The sequence below is a fragment of the Hyperolius riggenbachi genome, chromosome 7 (assembly GCF_040937935.1).
Source record: "Hyperolius riggenbachi isolate aHypRig1 chromosome 7, aHypRig1.pri, whole genome shotgun sequence".
In the NCBI taxonomy this organism is placed as follows: domain Eukaryota; kingdom Metazoa; phylum Chordata; class Amphibia; order Anura; family Hyperoliidae; genus Hyperolius; species Hyperolius riggenbachi.
In genome coordinates this window covers 301,851,662-301,870,311 of record NC_090652.1, presented here as the reverse complement: position 1 = coordinate 301,870,311, position 18,650 = coordinate 301,851,662, and positions in this window count along the sequence as shown.

The window sequence follows — 18,650 nt, the reverse complement described above, 5'->3', positions numbered from 1 at the left end:
CCACTTGAGGACCCACCCTTTACCCCCCCTTAAGGACCAGCGCAGTATTCTGTGATCTGTGCTGGGTGGGCTCTGCAGCCCCCAGCACAGATCAGCTGGCACGCAGAGCGATCAGATCGCCCCCCCTTTTTTCCCCCCTATAGGGATGGTGTGCAGGGGGGGTCTGATCGCTCCTCTTGGCTGGCATGTTGCGGGGGGGGGGCACCTCAAAGCCCCCCTCCGCGGCGACATTCACCCCCCTCCCTCTCCTAGCTCTCCCCCCGGTGATCGAGGCTGCACAGGACGCTATCCGTCCTGTGCAGCCAGTGACAGGACGTCCCCTGTCACATGGCGGCGATCCCCGGCCGCTGATTGGCCGGGGATCGCCGATCTGCCTTACGGCGCTGCTGCGCAGCAGCGCCGTACAATGTAAACAAAGCGGATTATTTCCGCTTGTGTTTACATTTAGCCCGCGAGCCGCCATCGGCGGCCCGCAGGCTATTCACGGAGCCCCCCGCTGTGAATTGACAGGAAGCAGCCGCTCGCGCGAGCGGCTGCTTCCTGATTAATTAGCCTGCAGCTGGCGACGCAATACTGCGTCGCTGGTCCTGCAGCTACCACTTTGCCGACGCGCGTTATGAGTGTGCGGTCGGCAAGTGGTTAAACATTCCAGCTGTATTTATGACTATTGCAAGAACATTCTTCTGAACTATATAGTACTACTACTGTATTTTGCTGTATACATTGTGACACCGTACTTTGTATGTTACTCCACTATTTTCAATAAACGAACCTTTGTTTAATGAAAAAAAAATATATTTTTTCCTATCGTAACTTTAAAATCGATTTTTTTCCAAAACTACAAGTTCTATTTCAATTTTCCTCCTTAGCACACCCTGCAAATTCGGTGTTTCTAGCATGGACAGGGGGTTTGCTATTAACCGCTACAGTTGGCAGCCACTGACTTTAATGTTAAAAAGGGGCACTATGTCGAAAATTATGCTGCTCCATAATCCCCACCATCAGTTATTTTATATGGACAGCATGAACTTCACCATAGAGCTTGTGTTAGGCCTCTTTTCCATGGGCAGTTGAGCTGTATACTCAGCAAGCAGTTACCAGGCAGCAGTGAGCAGTTACTAGGCAGAAGCAAGCAGTTGTGAGAGTTTGAGAGGCATTTTACTGCCTATAAACTGCCCATAGAAAAGAGGCCTTAAAAAAAATAGCTCCCAAGACCAATTTTACTCTCCAACACAGCTGAGCTGCTTCATTAAAGAGTCTGAAGCGAGAATAAATCTTGCTTCAGACCTCATAGATAGCAGGGGCATGTGTGCCCCCGCTAAAACGCCGCTATTCCGCGGCTTAACGGGGGTCCCTTCACCCCCAAATCCCCTCTGTAATGCGGGGGAGTGCTTCCTGGTTGGGGCAGGGCTAACTGCCGCAGCCCTGCCCCACTCGCGTCTGTCAGCGCGTATCTCCGCCTCTCCCCCGCCCCTTTCAGTCTTCCTTCACTGAGAGGGGCGGGGGAGAGGCGGCGATGCGCCGCTGATAGACGTGACTGGAGGCAGGGCTGCAGCCGTTAGCCCTGCCTCCAGGAGCGACCAAGTCTGCGACCAAGTGTCGCAGTGGGGAGTTTGGGGGTGAAGGGACCCCCGAATAGCGGCGCTATTGCGGCGGTTTAGCAGGGGCACACGTGCCCCTGCTAACTATGAGCTCTGAAGCGAGATTTATTCTCGCTTCAGAGTCTCTTTAAGTCAGCTGTTCCTGATAAGAAGCGATGGGCTGGACTGGATTGTTTCCTGCTGTCTGCTTAACTGCAAACAAACACTCTGCTAGAGCTAGCTGATTTATAACAAGACACGCACACACACACACACACACACACACACACACACACACACACACACATACACCTGTTGCTTTTCACATGTAACTAGCTAAGTAAATAAACAAACATGCTGCTAATTAGGACCATGGTAGCCCCTCACACACTCCAATGAGTTCTGGTTCACCATGAGCTTGCTGGTTAGTCTGTACCTATGCTGCTAATTAGTTACTTACTTAGCTTGAAACAGACATCAAACAAGTGACAGCACTTGCAGCCTTGAGCACTGTCACTTGTTTTATGTTTGTTTGAAGAAATGTGTATACCATTTATGATTAGCAGCATTAGGTTAAGAAATTATGCCTTTATTGTTAGACTAGCTGTAGGTCTTCATCCTCCCGAGGGCCTGTCAACGCCGTGAGGAAGTCTAGTAGGGAATAATTTATGCACATATTACTTATACTAAAGCCCTCCTTTGCTGTACCTGTTTTGAATGCATGTTGTGTAATTATGTCCATATTGTGGAGCTCTGCACATCTTTGCAAATAGCTAATTCGGGTACAGCCTCTGTCTGAAGGCACTGCCAATCTCTCCTGCTGTACAAAATTAACGTAAGTATACTATTTGGCTAGCTGCATTCATGTGCTTCAACCTGCATTCAAATTTTTAGATTTGAAATTAGTACATAATTTGCATGTGATTTGCATTCAAGGCATGTATTTAGCACCTGTGGGGCTCTGCATGCCTCTGTTAGCTTACATTTCAGTTTGCAGCCTCAAGCGCTATCACTTGTTTGATGTCTGTTTAAAGAAATGTGTATACGATTTATGATTAGCAGCACTAGGTTAAAAAATTATGGCTTTATTGTTAGACTAGCGATAGGTCTTATCCCAAAGGGCCCATCAACACCGTGGGAAAGTCTAGTATGGAATAAAATTGCGCACATGTTCTTTATACTGAAGCTAACGCCCTTCTTTGCTGTACCTGTTTTAAATGCATGTTGTCTAATTTTGGCCATATTGTGGAGCTCTGCACATCTTTGCAAATAGCTAATTCAGGTACAACCTCTGTCTGAAAGCGCTGCCAATCTGCTTGTTACATTATAGCTACATGTGAAAAGCAATAGCACGGCACTAGAGTGTGTGAGCCGCGTTATAAATCAGCTGTGGGCAGAGTGAGACACAAAGCTGCTAGCAGTTAGCAGAGAGTGTCGCTTACTTATCAGGAAGAGCTGATTTAATGGCACAGCTCAGCTGTGCAAGAGAGTAGAATTGGTCTTAGGAGTTCTTTTTTTTAACACCAACTCTATGGTGAAATTTATGTTGTCCGTATTAAATAACTGATGGTGGGGATAATGGAACGGCATAATTTTGGCTATGGTGCTCCTTTAAATGTGATGCAAACTTTTGACAAAATAGCTTGCATTAAATGCGAACGGTGAACAGCCAAAGTTTGCCGGGAACAGTCGAGCTGTTCAGGCCATCACTACCTTTGCACTATTATTATTACTATTATTCTTATGAATATTATTATTTATTATTAATGATTTACAATATTTTGGGGACCATAAGATGCACTTTGTCTCACCCAAAAATGAGGGAGAAAAAGTCAGTGCATTTTATGGTCCAAAAGTGCCAAGAGTAGAGTTCTTTTCATTCTGAGCAATACTGAAGCAAAAAATCTCAGATACCTATGGAGAGAGAAGGTTCTTAGATTTCATAAAGACCTTTCAGTCTTTTCTCCAAGTCCTTCGTTCCAGTGCTGTCCCCTGCTCAATAAGAACACTGAGAGAGCACCAGAAAAGTTCTATTTTTTCTCCCCTCCCCACAGCCGCTTCAGTATCAATTTAAACTCACACAGCTGATAACCTTTTAAATTGCGCAAAACCTTTTAAGCCTAAGGCTGGTTTCACAGTTGGGACGTTAAAGTCCCACGTTACAGCAGCCAGTAACGCAGCCTAACTCACAGCACTGTAAAATCAATGTGCTGTTCAAAGTGCCCACGTTGCGTTACATGGTAACGCAGCAGGTTTAAACAAAGTGCTGCATGCTGTACATTATACTGGGCTAAGCAGCGTTAGACTGTTTGCACATGCTCAGTAATGTTGGAGGAGGAGGTCACATGGCTAATTAATATTCACTGCACTGCAGAGACTCGTGGTAGGACTGTAGTGTTGTCCGGATTATGAACGAATCATTCATTTGATCCGGATCTTTTTTGTGAGTCGAATCATACGGATCATAACAATAAAAGATTCGGTTCACAGAGGATGTCTGTCTGGAAGAAACAGGAACATACAGAATGTACAGTGCAGGGAAAGTCCTGTCCTGCTAGTCATTTCACCCAGTCTGCTTCCCTAGTAAAATGATTTAAATGATTCGGTTTAAAGATCCGGATCTTTTCAATGATCCGATGCAAATGATCCGAATCCTTAAAAAGATCCAGACTTCCTATCACTAACCTGAAGCGGCTGCTTTGAGAGCTGCATAACGCAGCTCAATATGACGTCCAACTTCAACACCACCATACGTTGCGTTAGGGGCACGTTATGCGTCCATAACGTCCCCTAAAACGCAACGTCTTGGTGGGAAAGTAGCCTAAATGTTTTTTTTTTTTATGGTATACTTTACTAGAATATCAGAGACAACACTGTGGCTTTGTATTTAAACCAGTACAGCACTGCTGTATCGTGTATCTATGCCCCTGTAGACTTCACTACAGCACCTACATATATTTAAAAAAAAATAATAAAACAAATGTCCCCATTAATTTGACCCCCTTATTTCCCCTCACCTATAATTACCAAAATAAAACACTTGTTAAAAAAAAGTGACAGCATTGAAAAAAAAAAAAGACATAAATAATTACCTTAGGAACTCAGCTTTTTTTAATATGTATATCATTAGTGTATATCACTATCATTTTTGCAAATTAGGGCTTGTAATTATTGAGATAGTATAAAACTGAAAAATACACTTTTATATCCAGATAAAATATTATCGCCATACATTGTACTGGGAACACAATTTAAATATTGTTATAACCGGGACAAGTGGGTAAATGAAATGTGTGTTTATTTTTTATTGTAGCACATTTTGTTTTACACCTAAAATGGCTGAAAACTGAGAAATAATAATTTTTTTTTCATTTTTTTTTACTGTAAATGTATATACAATTAAATAATACTTAGCAAAAAGTACTACCCAAAGAAAGTCTAATTTGTATAAAAACAAATATATACTGTATATCATTTTGGTGTGATAAGTAGCAATAAAGTTTTTAGCAAATGAAAGAGGAGTGTGATGTGTGAAATTGCTCTGGTTTTTAAGAGGGCTTAGACCAACCAAGGGAAGCCTCATTAGGATCCTGAGGCTTCCCTCTCTAGTAGTAAGTGTTAGAGTTTGGACCCAAGCTTCGCCTCTGGTTCGCTTTAAAGATAAGACATACCTTCGGCCAGGAAACACAAATAAGGAACCTCTGCATAGTGAGTGCTTCTTAGTTAGGCCCCGTTCACATTGCACGCGTTCCCGTCCGCGTTTCGGGAACGCGTGCGGGAGGCCGACACGCACGACATCAGACAGTGCATAGAGTGCACTGTCTGATGTTCACACTGCATGCGGTCCGGGAACGCATGCTGCACGCGTTTCCTAGCAAAACGCGCGGCTGTCCCATTCACTTTCAGTGAATGGGATCAGCCACGCAACGCACAGAGACGCACATGACGTGCGTTCCTGTGCGTTGTGTTCTTAACGGAACGCGCCTGCGTTCCGTGATATGAACGGGGCCTTAGTGAATGCACTCAGCGGCGGGGGACCATTTAGTATCCTCATTAGGATCCTGAGGCTTACCTCTCTTAAAGTGTAACTGTCGGGCATAAAATTAAAAATCAATTCTTTATTTTATCTGGTAAACAATAATAAGGATGCTAACCAGGCAATCCAAAAGTTAAAAATCACTATTACTTTTCTTGTTGATAAATGATCATTCCCCAGCTTACCTGACTCGTATTTGGTACACAAAGGAAGTTGCAGGGCATGCTGGGTTGTCCTTTTTTGCTTCTCTACTATACCCTCAGACTTAACTAATGCAGCCTGATTGGTTGAAGCCTCTTTCGGGCAATGTATACACAATCAGGGTGAGGAGAGTAAGGGAGGAAATGACATCAGAATTGGCTTCAAAATAGCCACAGTTAAACTATAGTACTAGTACAACATTTTGCTGGGCAGGCCTACTTAGACCGCAGTTAGGTTCATGTAAATTTGGCTCCAACCATGACCACACCCCCTTTTGCTGCATCGCCTCATCCATTTTTTGACTGGAGTGCCCAGAATCTCTTAGGATCCTAGCAACGCTGAGAAACATAACTATGTCATGCGCATGATGTCACACTCATGTGCAGAATGCTCCCAGCCAGGGGAGAGCACTGTAGGACACGCACAACCCAGCCTGTACCTGCACAGCAAAGCCTGACTCCGGAGACCCGGAAGAGGATCCTAGGGGACTTTTAGGTATAATGCAGGGGCAGAGAGGAGAACGGGGGGAGCGACAAGCATCAGGACAAGTGATATGCCTACTCCCACAGTTTATTTTACTCTTTTCACAACTGGTATCCTTTAAAGCAGAATTGTCAGCCATAAAATCAAATTCCACTTACCCACTGCCCTGTGTTTATTATCAGTCTACAACCTGACCCTGCATGGCAAACATTCCAATATAATCATAAATGTTTCTGCTGTCATGAATCTTATCAGTCAGCCTGGCTCTATTCTCCCACATTCCTGCCCCTTACTGATTGTCTGAGGGCGGTTCAGTATGACCCAAAGCTGAGAAGGAAAATAGACCTCACCCCACTGCAGAAGCTGCTGAAATACCATCTATGCTGTGCTTACATGTGTTTACAAAGCAAGCTAGTAATCACAGTGCAGTTTCTAAGAGAGAAAAAGTGTAAGGGAGGAAATGACATCAGGATTGGCTTCAGTCAGAGGCAAAAAGATGGAAAATGTCTGAAACAGTTTTCTCTTAATTTACCATATAAAATCCACTTAAATAAAAACATGGACAATACAATACACATGTTATGTAACTAGAACAAGTATTTATCTACTTATATACTGTCTGTGGTTTTTTTTTCCCTGGGATAGTATGGCTATACTTGCTTCTTTAAAACTTCTAGCTCAGGGCTTGCTCACACTATGACTACTTTGCGTATTTTATTTAAGTGCTGCCGATTTAAAAAATCACCCTAAAAGAGCTTCTGCATTGATTCTCTATGAGAGAGTTCACATATGAGCGGTTCGATTCCGATCCGCTTTGAAAAGCGCTGTCTGTACCATTTTCTGAGCGCTTTGGCTCAATGGAAGGTATAGGGAAATCGCAAAGCGCTTGAAAAATTTATTTCCCGAGCGCTTCAATACATTGTATTTATTAATTTCAAAGTGAATTTGCAGCGCTTCTATACACAGCATTGAGCGCAAACGCACTCAAAATGCTGCATGTCCCGAGATTACGATTAACCCTAATCGCAATCACACTAGTGGATTCCCCAACATTTAAATACATTGCCAGCAGGGCCGGCCCGCTCATGAGGCGGGGTGAAACTTTTGCCTCAGGCGGCAAAATTCCAGGGGCGGCGGGGTCCGTGGGTGCGGGGAGCCGGCCGCCGAGCTGGAGGGGTAGCTGGCAGGACAGGGATATTGGGCGTAGTGGCGGGGAGGGGGGTTGGACCCCCCCCTCCCTCGCCTGGGTCCCCCGTGCTCCGCTCCCCTCCAGCCTTAAATACAAGCAGCCGCTATGTGTAAGAGGCACGGGCGGGTAGGACTCACCTCTTCCTCGTTCCAAGCGTGCGCTCCACTGACGTCACTTCCTGCAACGCTGCAGGAAGTGACGTCAGTGGAGCGCACACTTGGAACGAGGAAGAGGTGAGTCCTCCCCGCCTGTGCCTCTTACACATAGCGGCTGCTTGTATTTAAGGCTGGAGGGTAGCGCAGTTCGGGGGACCCAGGCGAGGGAGGGGGGGTACGACCCCCCTCCGCCGCTAGGCCCAATACCCCCGTCCTGCCAGCTACCCCTCCAGCTCGGCGGCCCCCCAGAGCGCGCCCCCCACCGGGGGGGGGGGGGGGGGGTGGCGGCGGCGGCGGAAATTTTTTTTTTGCCTCAGGTGGCAAATAGTCTAGGGCCGGCCCTGATTGCCAGCTATCCAAAAACGCTGCCAAAATCACTTTAGTGGGTCCTAATCCTAACCTGTAAGGTGTGTGTTATTAGATGGACCCATAGCTAATATTAGAACTGAGAAAGTTCCCAGCAAGTGATGAATTCAGTCGTAGGACAGAAACAGGTGTCCAGCTGAAGTGTTTTTCTTCTGCGGCTGTAACAGCAGGGCTAAAAGCTTGACATGAAACTGACCCATTTATCTTAAGTTTTTACTGTCAGACATCCAGCTAAGCTCCTAGTTGGGGGTTTCGTAGTCCCCCCCCCCCCCAAAAAAAAGCCAGCAAGACGAGTGCCAAACTTTTCCCAGACTGGCCCTCGACGGCGCTGATGCCAAGAAAAGATTATGTACGGAGTCTGGGAAGGACGATATTCGCATGAAAACTGCGTCTCCAGGATGCATTGTCAGGCTTTGCCTAAAAAAGTGGAACAAGGGGGCATTGCAGGGCCTGTAACATGAGAGTCTGGGCAGGGTTAGCAGCACATTAGCGTCCATTCATAGCCGGGGCAGCGCGGGGCTCAGCACTCGGGATCCGGTTACCGCAGGCAGAGCCCTCCAATATACAGAACATTAAGCCTCTTGCAGCTGGAAAAGCTCTGTGCGTTTGCTGAGCGGGGCTCTCGCTGCGCCGGTTCACAAAGCGTCGGGGGTGAAATTCAAGCAGGTGACAGAGCCACGCCCCTGGGAGGAACAACTGCTAAGCCGGGGTCTGCTGTTTTTTTTCTTACTCCAGGGGGCAATTTGGGCCCTGTTTCATTAAGGTGTATCTCTGCGATCATGAAAAAAATGCATATTGTGGACATTAGGGGAAATCAGCAGAAGAGGTGCTGTAATGTGATGAAATACGTAAAAAACCCCACTAAAAACAGGCGGCTAAGGGTCAACACACACCATACAATCTTGGTTGTTCAATCTTACCACTTTCATGTATTATAGGAGCTTATCCAATCAATCATTCAAGGTATTTTCAATCTGTTGGCCCTTATACTACATAGATTTGGTAAATCTGTACAACCAAGATTGTATGGTGTGTGTTGAGCTTTAGAGACACGTCATGGAAAAACAGACATTTTATCTGCAGCAGTGATGAGCGAAAATGCAAATATTCTTTTCGCCGAATTTTCGCGAAAATAAGTACTATTTTCGTTTCGAAAGGCGAAAATTCGCCGAATATTTCCGCATTAATTTTCGCCTAAAGTCCGTTTTTTTCGCGTTGAATTTCTAAGCCCCCTTACAAGCTAGAATCACCAAATTTGCAGGGTATATTAAGGAGATATGTAGCTACAAGAGGAAAAAGAAATTTTTCAAAAAGACCTTATAGTTTTTGAGAAAATCGACTTTAAAGTGTCAAAGGAAAAAAGTATACATTTAAATGCAGTAAATGACAGTTACTGTAGCAAACCTAGCAGCAGGGGCGTAGCAATAGGGGTTGCAGAGGTAGCGACCGCATCGGGGCCCTTGGGCCAGAGGGGCCCCATGGGGCCCTTCCTCAACCAAAGCATTAGCTGTTTATTGGTCCTGTGGTGGTAATAATCACCTCTATAGATGCTTTGAATCGTAGTAATCATTAACAAACTGTTCCCCATCCGATTCTTGCACCTCTAATACTGTGGATGACCAAGGCAGGTTTTGTTGCGCCGTATCAAGTGTTATATATAGAGTGCTGGGAGGGGCCCCATGTAAAACTCGCATCGGGGCCCATAGCTCCAAAGCTACGCCACTGCCTAGCAGTAGTGTAAATTTACTAATATCAAAAGAAAGGGCCAAGTGTAAGTGCCATGGGCCAAGTGCCAAGTGCAAACTGCCAAGTGCAAAGGGCCGAGTGCCAAGTGCAAAGGGCCAAGTGCCAAGAGCAAGTGCCAAGTGCAAACGGCCAAGTGCAAGTGCAAAGGGCCAAGGGTCAAATGAAAAGGGCCAAGTGCAAAGGGCCAAGTGCAAAGAGCCCTTGGCTCTTGGCCCTTTGCCTTTGCACTTGGCCCTTTTCATTTGACACTTGGCCCTTTGCACTTGCACTTGGCCCTTTGCACTTGGCCCTTTGCCTTTGCACTTTGCCTTTGCACTTGGCCCTTTGCACTTGCAATTGGCCCTTTGCCTTTGCACTTGGCCCTTTGCACTTGGCCCTTTGCACGTGCAATTGGCCCTTTGCACTTGGGCCTTTGCACTTGGCCCTTTGCACTTGGGCCTTTGCCCTTGCACTTGGCCCTTTGCACTTGGCCCTTTGCACTTGACCCTTGGCCCTTTGCACTTGGCCCTTTGCACTTGGCTCTTTGCACTTGGCAGTTTGCACTTGGCACTTGGCCCTTTCTTTTGATATTAGTAATTTTACACTACCTCTAGATTTGCTTAAAGGGATACTGTAGGGGGGGTCGGGGGAAAATGAGTTGAAGTTACCTGGGGCTTCTAATGGTCCCCCGCAGGCATCCTGTGCCCGCGCAGCCACTCCCCGATGCTCCGGCCCTGCCTCCGGTTCACTTCTGGAATTTCAGACTTTAAAGTCTGAAAACCACTGCGCCTGCGTTGCCGTGTCCTCGCTTCCCCTGATGTCACCAGGAGCGCACGGTGCAAGCACAGACCATACTGGGCCTGCGCAGTATGCTCCTGGTACCATCAGCGGGAGTGAGGACACGGCAACGCAGGCACAGTGGTTTTCAGACTTTAAAGTCTGAAATTCCAGAAGTGAACCAGAGGCGGGGCCGGAGCATTGGGGAGTGGCTGCGTGGGCACAGGATGTCTGTGGGGGACCATTAGAACCCCCGAGTAACTTCAACTCATTTTACCCCGACCCCCTCCAACAGTATCCCTTTAAGTAACTGTCATTTACTGCATTTAAATGTATACTTTTTTCCTTTGAAACTTTAAAATCGATTTTCTCAAAAACTATAAGGTCTTTTTGAAAAATTTCTTTTTCCTCTTGTACCCACATATCTCTTCAAATTTGGTGATTCTAGCTTTTAAGAGGGCTTAGATATTCAACGCGAAAAAAACGGACTTTAGGCGAAAATTAATGCGAAAATATTAATGCGAAATTTCGCCTTTTGAAGCGAAAATAGTACTCATTTTCGCGAAAATTCGGCGAAATCGAAAATGGGATTTTCGATGCGAAAATGGCTTTGGCGAAAATTCGCAAGCAACACTGATCTGCAGTATTTTAATTTTGCAAATAAAATGTTTACTTTTCCATTACTTGTGTCTGCCATTGAAGTAAACACACAAGCTCATCCTGCTCATCCAACCTCCATCCTCATCCCAGAATTTAAACCCCTTTAGCAGCCAAATTATATCGAGTCTTGCGAGTGATCCAGGCCAATATATTTTAGCACTTTTTTATTTTTTTCTTGTTGCATTACCTTGCTTCTCATTAGTACTGCTGTAATGTGTATGTATGGCCACTTGTCACTAGGGGGCAGTGTGAGACAATAACAGAGGACATCTGCTTTCAGTTTATATATCCTCTGCCAGCAGAGAGACATCAAAGCATTCCAAGAATTTACAGCACATCGAGTTCTGCCAACTGAGGTCAAAAGCAGTTCACTTATCTCAAACGAGATAACTATACTGAAGCTGCTAATGGGTTAAAGGACAACTGAATGAGAGGGATATGGAGGCTGCCATATTTATTTCCTTTAAAGCAATACCAGTTGCCTGGCTATCCTGCTGATCCTCTACTTCCAAAATCTTTATCCATAGGCCCTGAACAAGCATGCAGCAGATCAGGTGTTTCTGACATTTTGCCAAATCTTACCAGATTAAGCATTTGCTTGTTTTTTGGTGTGATTCAGACACTACTGCAGCCAAATAGATCAGCAGGGCTGCCAGGCAACTGGAATTGCTAAAAAGGAAATAAGTATGGCAGCCTCCATAACCCTCTAACCAGGGCCTGGATTTAAGTCACAGGAGCCCATAGGCACAGATGTCTGGCACCTTAGACCTCACCATCCATGAACCTACAAACCCCCGCTGAACCACAGGGCAAGTGTGTTGTCTGTTCCAGATGTCACTTCTCCCTTATTTCCCTTGCCCATCATAGGTAGCTACAGGTACCCCTTAGTATTAGGTAGCCAGAAGTACCCTCAATATTAAGTAGATAGACATGCCCCTGCCTAATGGGAGATCTCAGCAGTGGAACATCGAGAACAGGGTGAGTAACCTCTCATTTACACTCTCATCAAGGCTGTGCATGGGGAGGGAGGGGAGTGACCCGCCCTTCCATCATTAGCCGCCTGTAGGCACGTGCCTCCGCTGCCTTATGGTAAATCTGGCCCTGCCTCTAACTTAAGTTGTCCTTCAAATGGAAAAGACACAAGGCACAGAATATTTATATAACGCTTTTTTCTTGAAGGAGTCAAAGCTCCATGAGACAAGCAGGTGCTGAGGAGAGTGGCCAATTTAAACAATCATTAAAGGGCAACTGAAGTGAGAGAGATACGGAGGCTGCCATATTTATTTCCTTTTAAGCAATACTAGTTGCCTGGCTGTCCTGTTGATCCTCTGCCTCTAATACTTTTAGCCATAGCCCCTGAACAAGCATGCAGCAGATCAGGGGCTTCTGACATTATCGACAGATCTGACAAGATTAGCTGCATGCTTGTTTCTGAGCCAAATAGATCAGCAGGTGTGCCAGGCAACTAGTATTGTTTAATGGGAAATACATATAGCAGGCAGCCTCCATATAGCTCTCGCTACAGTTGTCCTTTAACCCTTTGCACTCACACACTCACAAGAAGCTGGAACTCATGTAATAATAAAAAAAAAAAAAAGCAAGAATGCAAGTTGTCTTCAGTGAACTAATGGAGGGGGATATCCGGTTCCAAAAGGGTTTGCATGGAAAAACATTCTTGACTCAGCCTTTTCAGCAGTATTTAGATTTCCCCGGTTCGAAAAAACCCAGTTTCATTCTATAACAATTTAGTAAAGAATAACGAAAATACTTAGAATCCCCCATAAGAAGATGGACCAGTTTAAAAGCTGTTAGATCTGTCAAGATTTTTTACTGTCTGCTAAGGCCTGGTTCCCACTAGCAGCATTTTTGGGGGCACTTGTGATTTGGAAATTTCTTGCTAATGAAATGCTATGGGTGTGATTCCGAATGAGGGTGGGATTTAAAAAAAATTCCCCATAGCATTGCGCACAAACGCATAAAACGCACAAATGCCTATGCTGGAAAATGCAACCTTTTACGCACTGCCTAGTTGTGTTCCCAGGCAGGTCTGTAAGAATAGACTAATTAACCATTTCTGCCGCCCGGACTTGAAGCTCACATCCGGGCGGCTGCTCTGCTGCGGTGCCGTGCTTCGGCGCGATCGCGGCACGCCCCGTGCTGTCCCCCGGTAGCCCTGGGATCAGTGAACGGGAACATGGTTCCCGATCACCGATCCGTCTCCCCAGCAGAAAAACCAAAGCGCTCTTACAAGAGGCTTCAGTCTTTCTGCACGTAAAAATTTCCGCGTTCCCCCTTGTGCTTCCGCTTAGCGAGAAGCACAAGGAGAAAAAAAAACTTAAGGTGGCCATCTTGTGGCCAAATAGTAAAACTACATCTACATATTTTTTACATTACAATTTACACATATAATAACATTAAAAATTAACTGTTTATTTCCCACACCAAAATATTACCCAAATAAAATTTTTCATGGAAAAAAAAAATTACAATAAAAAAAAAAAAGACAAATAGTTACCTAAGGGTCTGAGCTTTTTAAATATGCATTTGAAGGGGGTATACTACGAAAATTTTTTAAATTATAAGCTTGTAAATACGGTAGTGATAGACGCAAAATGGAAAAAATGCACGTTTATTTCCAAATAAAATATTGGCGCCATACATTGTAATAGGGACAAAATTTAAATGATGTCTTAACCGAGACAAATGGGCAAATAAAATACATAGGTTTTAATTATGGTAGCGTGGATTATTTTAAGGCTGCTTACACACCAAGACGTTAGCGCCTGTAACGCTCCCCCAACGCACAGCAATGTAACACAAGTGGGCTGTTCACACAGCCCACGTTGCGTTACATGTAACGCTGCACGTTCTCCGCAAAGTGCAGCATGCTACGGCGTTGGAGCGGCTATAGCCGCGTTAGACTGTTTGCACATGCGCAGTGGGGGGCGGAGAGGAGGCGGGGAGAGCCAGCTACAGTAGCCGCGCACATGGCTACTTAATATTCACTGCACTGGCGGGCGCTGATTGGCCGGCGGGACCACGTGATGCGGAGTGTCTCGCTCCGCATCACGTGGACCCGCTGGCCAATCAGCGCCACTCTAGGAGACATTATAGGAATCGAGCCGCCTAACGCGGCTCACTCTACCGTCGGCTCTTGCAGCACCATACGTTGTGTTAGGTGCACGTTATGCGACCTTAACGTAGCACCTAACGCAACGTCTTGGTGTGCAAGTAGCCTAAAGCTATAATGGCTGAAAACTGTGAAATAATGAATTTTTGCCATTTTTTTTCTTATTAATCCTGTTCAAATGCATTTATAAAAGAATAATTCTTAGCAAAACGTACCACCCAAAGAAAGCCTAATTAGTGGCAGAAAAAAACAAGATATAGATCAATAAATTGTGATAAGTAGTGATAAAGTTATTAGCGAATGAATGGGAGGTGAAAATTGCTCTGATGCATAAGGTGAAAAATCCCCACAGGCTGAAATGGTTAATAGACTTACAGATTGTTTGATTGATTAGTGGGGAAAGTAGCTCATTATTAATTATTTTTTTTTAACCAAAAAAATTGAATAAAATTTCAATTAAAACAAAATGGGGGTTAGTTTTGGAGAGATGCTGGGCGTACCCCGTTACTAATTTCGCACATATTTGTTTGGCCGTTTTGTTAATAAGTCCCAGATCACTATAATGTCACGTAGAGGACAGGCCAATAGGAGCCCAGCCTAAAATTTAATTAGATTTTACACCAGCGTCCCATGTGATTTGTTTTTTTTATGGGAAATAAATTGCTTATGTGTCTCATAAAAGTATTGTTCTTGATAATAGGGAATTAATGGAATAGATTGCTTTCTCTGTATTTAGAAAAGCTGGATCCACTGTAAGCAAAAACGCAGTTTAATTATCGCAGGTCGGCAATTGCCAAGTTGTTATTCAGAGGAGTCGAATATATTTATGTCATTTCCATCTGTAACATGTTTTCAATTTTAATTCCTGCAGAAAATGGAAAAAAGGCAAATCCAATTACACCCTTCACTTTTCTGAATATCTCCCTCGCTTCTCCCAGCGAGCAGAAACTGACACTCGCAAAGTGGACCTGTCATGCATAGATGGTAAACCATAGAGAAGGTCAAATTATGGGCATCCCGTTGCCCATCACTGGTAAGGCCAAGGTCAAACTAAGCAGAATCGTACGTGTTTTCCCCAAAGCAAATTGCTAGCGATTTTTAAATCGTTAGGGTTTGCTAAATAACATAGGATTTGCGGTAGGTAATTTCCACTACCGCGATTCGATTTTTACTAAAACGCGATCTCGACTCGGAGCGTTTTTTACCGCGATTTTGCTATGCAGTGCATTGCATAGGAAAATTGCAAACGCAATCGGCGACAAAAATTAGCAACTTGCTGAATCGCAATCGCTAGCGTCTAGCGCAAACACTAGCGATTGCTAGTGGAAAAGGTCCCTAAGGGTAAATTAAGTGAATATACTGAAAGGATAATTTAGGCAGTTCCCTGTGTGTGTGTGTGTGTATGTGTGGTGGGTGTGTGGTGGGTGTGTGGTGGGTGTGTGGTGGGTGTGTGTGTGTGTGTGTGTGTGTGTGTGTGTGTGTGTGTGTGTGTGTGTGTGTGTGTGTGTGTGTGTGTGTGTGTGTGTGTGTGTGTGTGTGTGTGTGTGTGTGTGTGTGTGTGTGTGTGTGTGTGTGTGTGTGTGTGTGTGTGTGTGTGTGTGTGTGTGTGTGTGTGTGTGTGTGTGTGTGTGTGTGTGTGTGTGTGTGTGTGTGTGTGTGTGCCGCGATCACTCGAAAACGGCTTGACCGATTTGAACAAAACTTGGTATGCAGATCCCTTTTACTACCTGGGATGATACGTTCTGGGGGTCTCACGGCACCCCTGCACACCTGGGCGGAGCTACAAACAGCTAATCAGATTTCACCCATTCATGTCAATTAAAAAATATAAAAGGCTGCCATTCTCACAGTAATCAAGTCAGAGTCCCCACACTTGGCACAGTTGGTCACTTGGTGGCCGAGGTTACCAATCCAGGAAACGTGGACAATGTAAACTGCAGCTATTCTGACACTGTTAATCACAGGGTTCTCAAACTTGCCACACTTGGTCACTGGGTGAATGCGATCAAGATTCAAGAAAGTGGGTGGAGCCTACAACAGCCAATCAAAATTCACCTATTGATTTTCAAGGGGAATATTTAAACTGCTGCTATTCTTACACTGTTAATGGCAGAGGCTTCAAACTTGCTACAGTCATCATTGGGTGACTGGGGTCCAAATTCACGAAAGGGGCAGGGCCACATACAGCCAATCAGATTTCCTTGGTGGATAAACTGCTTCCATTCACACATTTTTGATGCCAGGAACCTGACAGCTCACAAACTTGGTCATTGAGTGACTGTGTGTCAAGGTTACAAAAGGGGGTGGAGCCAAAAACTGCTTTTACTGGGAAAATATAAACTGCAGCCATTCTTACACCGTTAATGGCAGGGTTCTCAAACTTTGCACAGTTGGTCATTGGGTGACAGATTAAGATTTTGGAAGGTGGGTGGAGCCTACAACAGCCAATACAAATTCACCTTTTGATTTTCAAAGGGAATATTTAAGCTTCTACCATTCTCTTATACTATTAAAAGCAGATGCCTCAAACCTGGTAAAGTTGGTCACTGGTGACTAGGGTCCAAACTCAGAAAGGGGGCGGAGCCACAAACAGCCAATAAGATTTGTTTATTTTTAAATGGGAATATACAAAGTATTGATACCAAAGACCCCAAAGCTGATAAACTTGATAATTGAGTGACTGTATGTCAAGGTTAGAAAAAGTGGGCGGTGCCAACAACTAAATTTTTAACATGGCAGGGTTCCCAAACTTTACACAATTGGCCACTGGGTGACTGGGATGAATATTCAGAAATGTGGGTGGAGCCTACAACAGCTAATCAAAATGTACCTATTGATTTTTAAGGGGTATATTTACATTGCTACCATTCTTACACTGTTAATGGCAGAAGCCTCAAACCTGATACAGTCAGTCATTGGGTGATTGGGGTCCAAATTCACTAAAGGGGTGGAGCCACAAACATCCAATCAGATTTGTTAGATTGATTTCAGCCATTCTATTATTGGCAGGGTTTTCAAACGTCACACAGTTGGCCACTGGGTGATTGTGACTAATATTCAGGAAAGTGGGTGGAGCCTACAGCAGCCAATCAAAACTCACCTTTTGATTTTCAAGGGAAATATTCAAACTGCAGCCATTCTTACACTGTTAATGACAGAGGCCTCAAACCTGCTACAGTCGGTCGTTAAGTGTCTGGGGTTCAAATTCAGTAAAGGGGCGGAGCCCAAAAACAGCCGTATTTCTTTGCTGGATAAACTGCTTCCATTGGCACAATTTTGATGCCAGTAACCCAAAAGCTCACAAACTTGGTCATTGTGTAGTGACTGTGTGTCCAGGTTACAAAAAGTGGGTGGAGTTAAAAACAGATTTTTCTGGGAAATTGTAAACTTCCGCCCTTCTTCACTGTTAATGGAAGGGTTCTCAAACTTTGCACAGTTGGTTACTGGGATTAATATTAAGAAAAGTGGGTGGAACCTAAAAATGCCAATCAAAAATCACATGTCGCTTTTCAAGGAGAAAATTAAAATTGCTGCCATTCTTGCACTGTTAATGGCACAAGCCTCAAACCTGGTACAGTTGGTCATTGGGTCACTGGGGTTTAAATTCAGAAAAGGGGAAAGAGCCACAAACAGTGAATCCGATTTGTTTCATTTATGGGAAAATACAAATTATTGATGCCAAGGACCCCAAAGCTCACAAACTTGGTCATTGAGTGACTGTGTGTCCAGGTTACAAAAAGTTGGCAGAGCCAAAAACAAATCTCACTGGACAAGTGTAAACTGCAAACCCTTCTTACACTGTTAATGGCAGGGTTCCCAAACTTTGCCCAGATGGTCACTGAGTGACTGTGATTAATATTCAGGGAAGTGGGTGGAGCCTAAATTAGCCAATCAAAATTCACCTGTTGATTTTCAAGTGGAATATTTAAATTGCTGCCATTTTTACGCTGTTAATAGCAGATGCCTCAAACCTGCTACAGTTGGTCATTGGGTGACTGGGGTTTAAATGCTGGAGAGGGGGTGAAGCCACAAACAACCAATCCGATTTGTTTAATTTCTATGGGAATATACAAATTAATGATGCCAAGGACCCCAAAGCTCACAAACTTGGTCATGGATTGTTTGTGCGTTAGGGTTAGAAAGTGGGCGGAGCCAACACCAGTCAAATACATACCCGGGCAATGCCGGGTCATCAGTGGGTGGAGACAAATGCAAATTTCACTGGGAAAATGTAAACTGCAGCCATTCTTACACTGTTAATGGGAGGGTTTTTAAACTTTGCACAGTTGGTCACTGGGTGACTGGGATTAATATTCAGAAAAGTGGGTGGAGCCTACACAAGTGAATC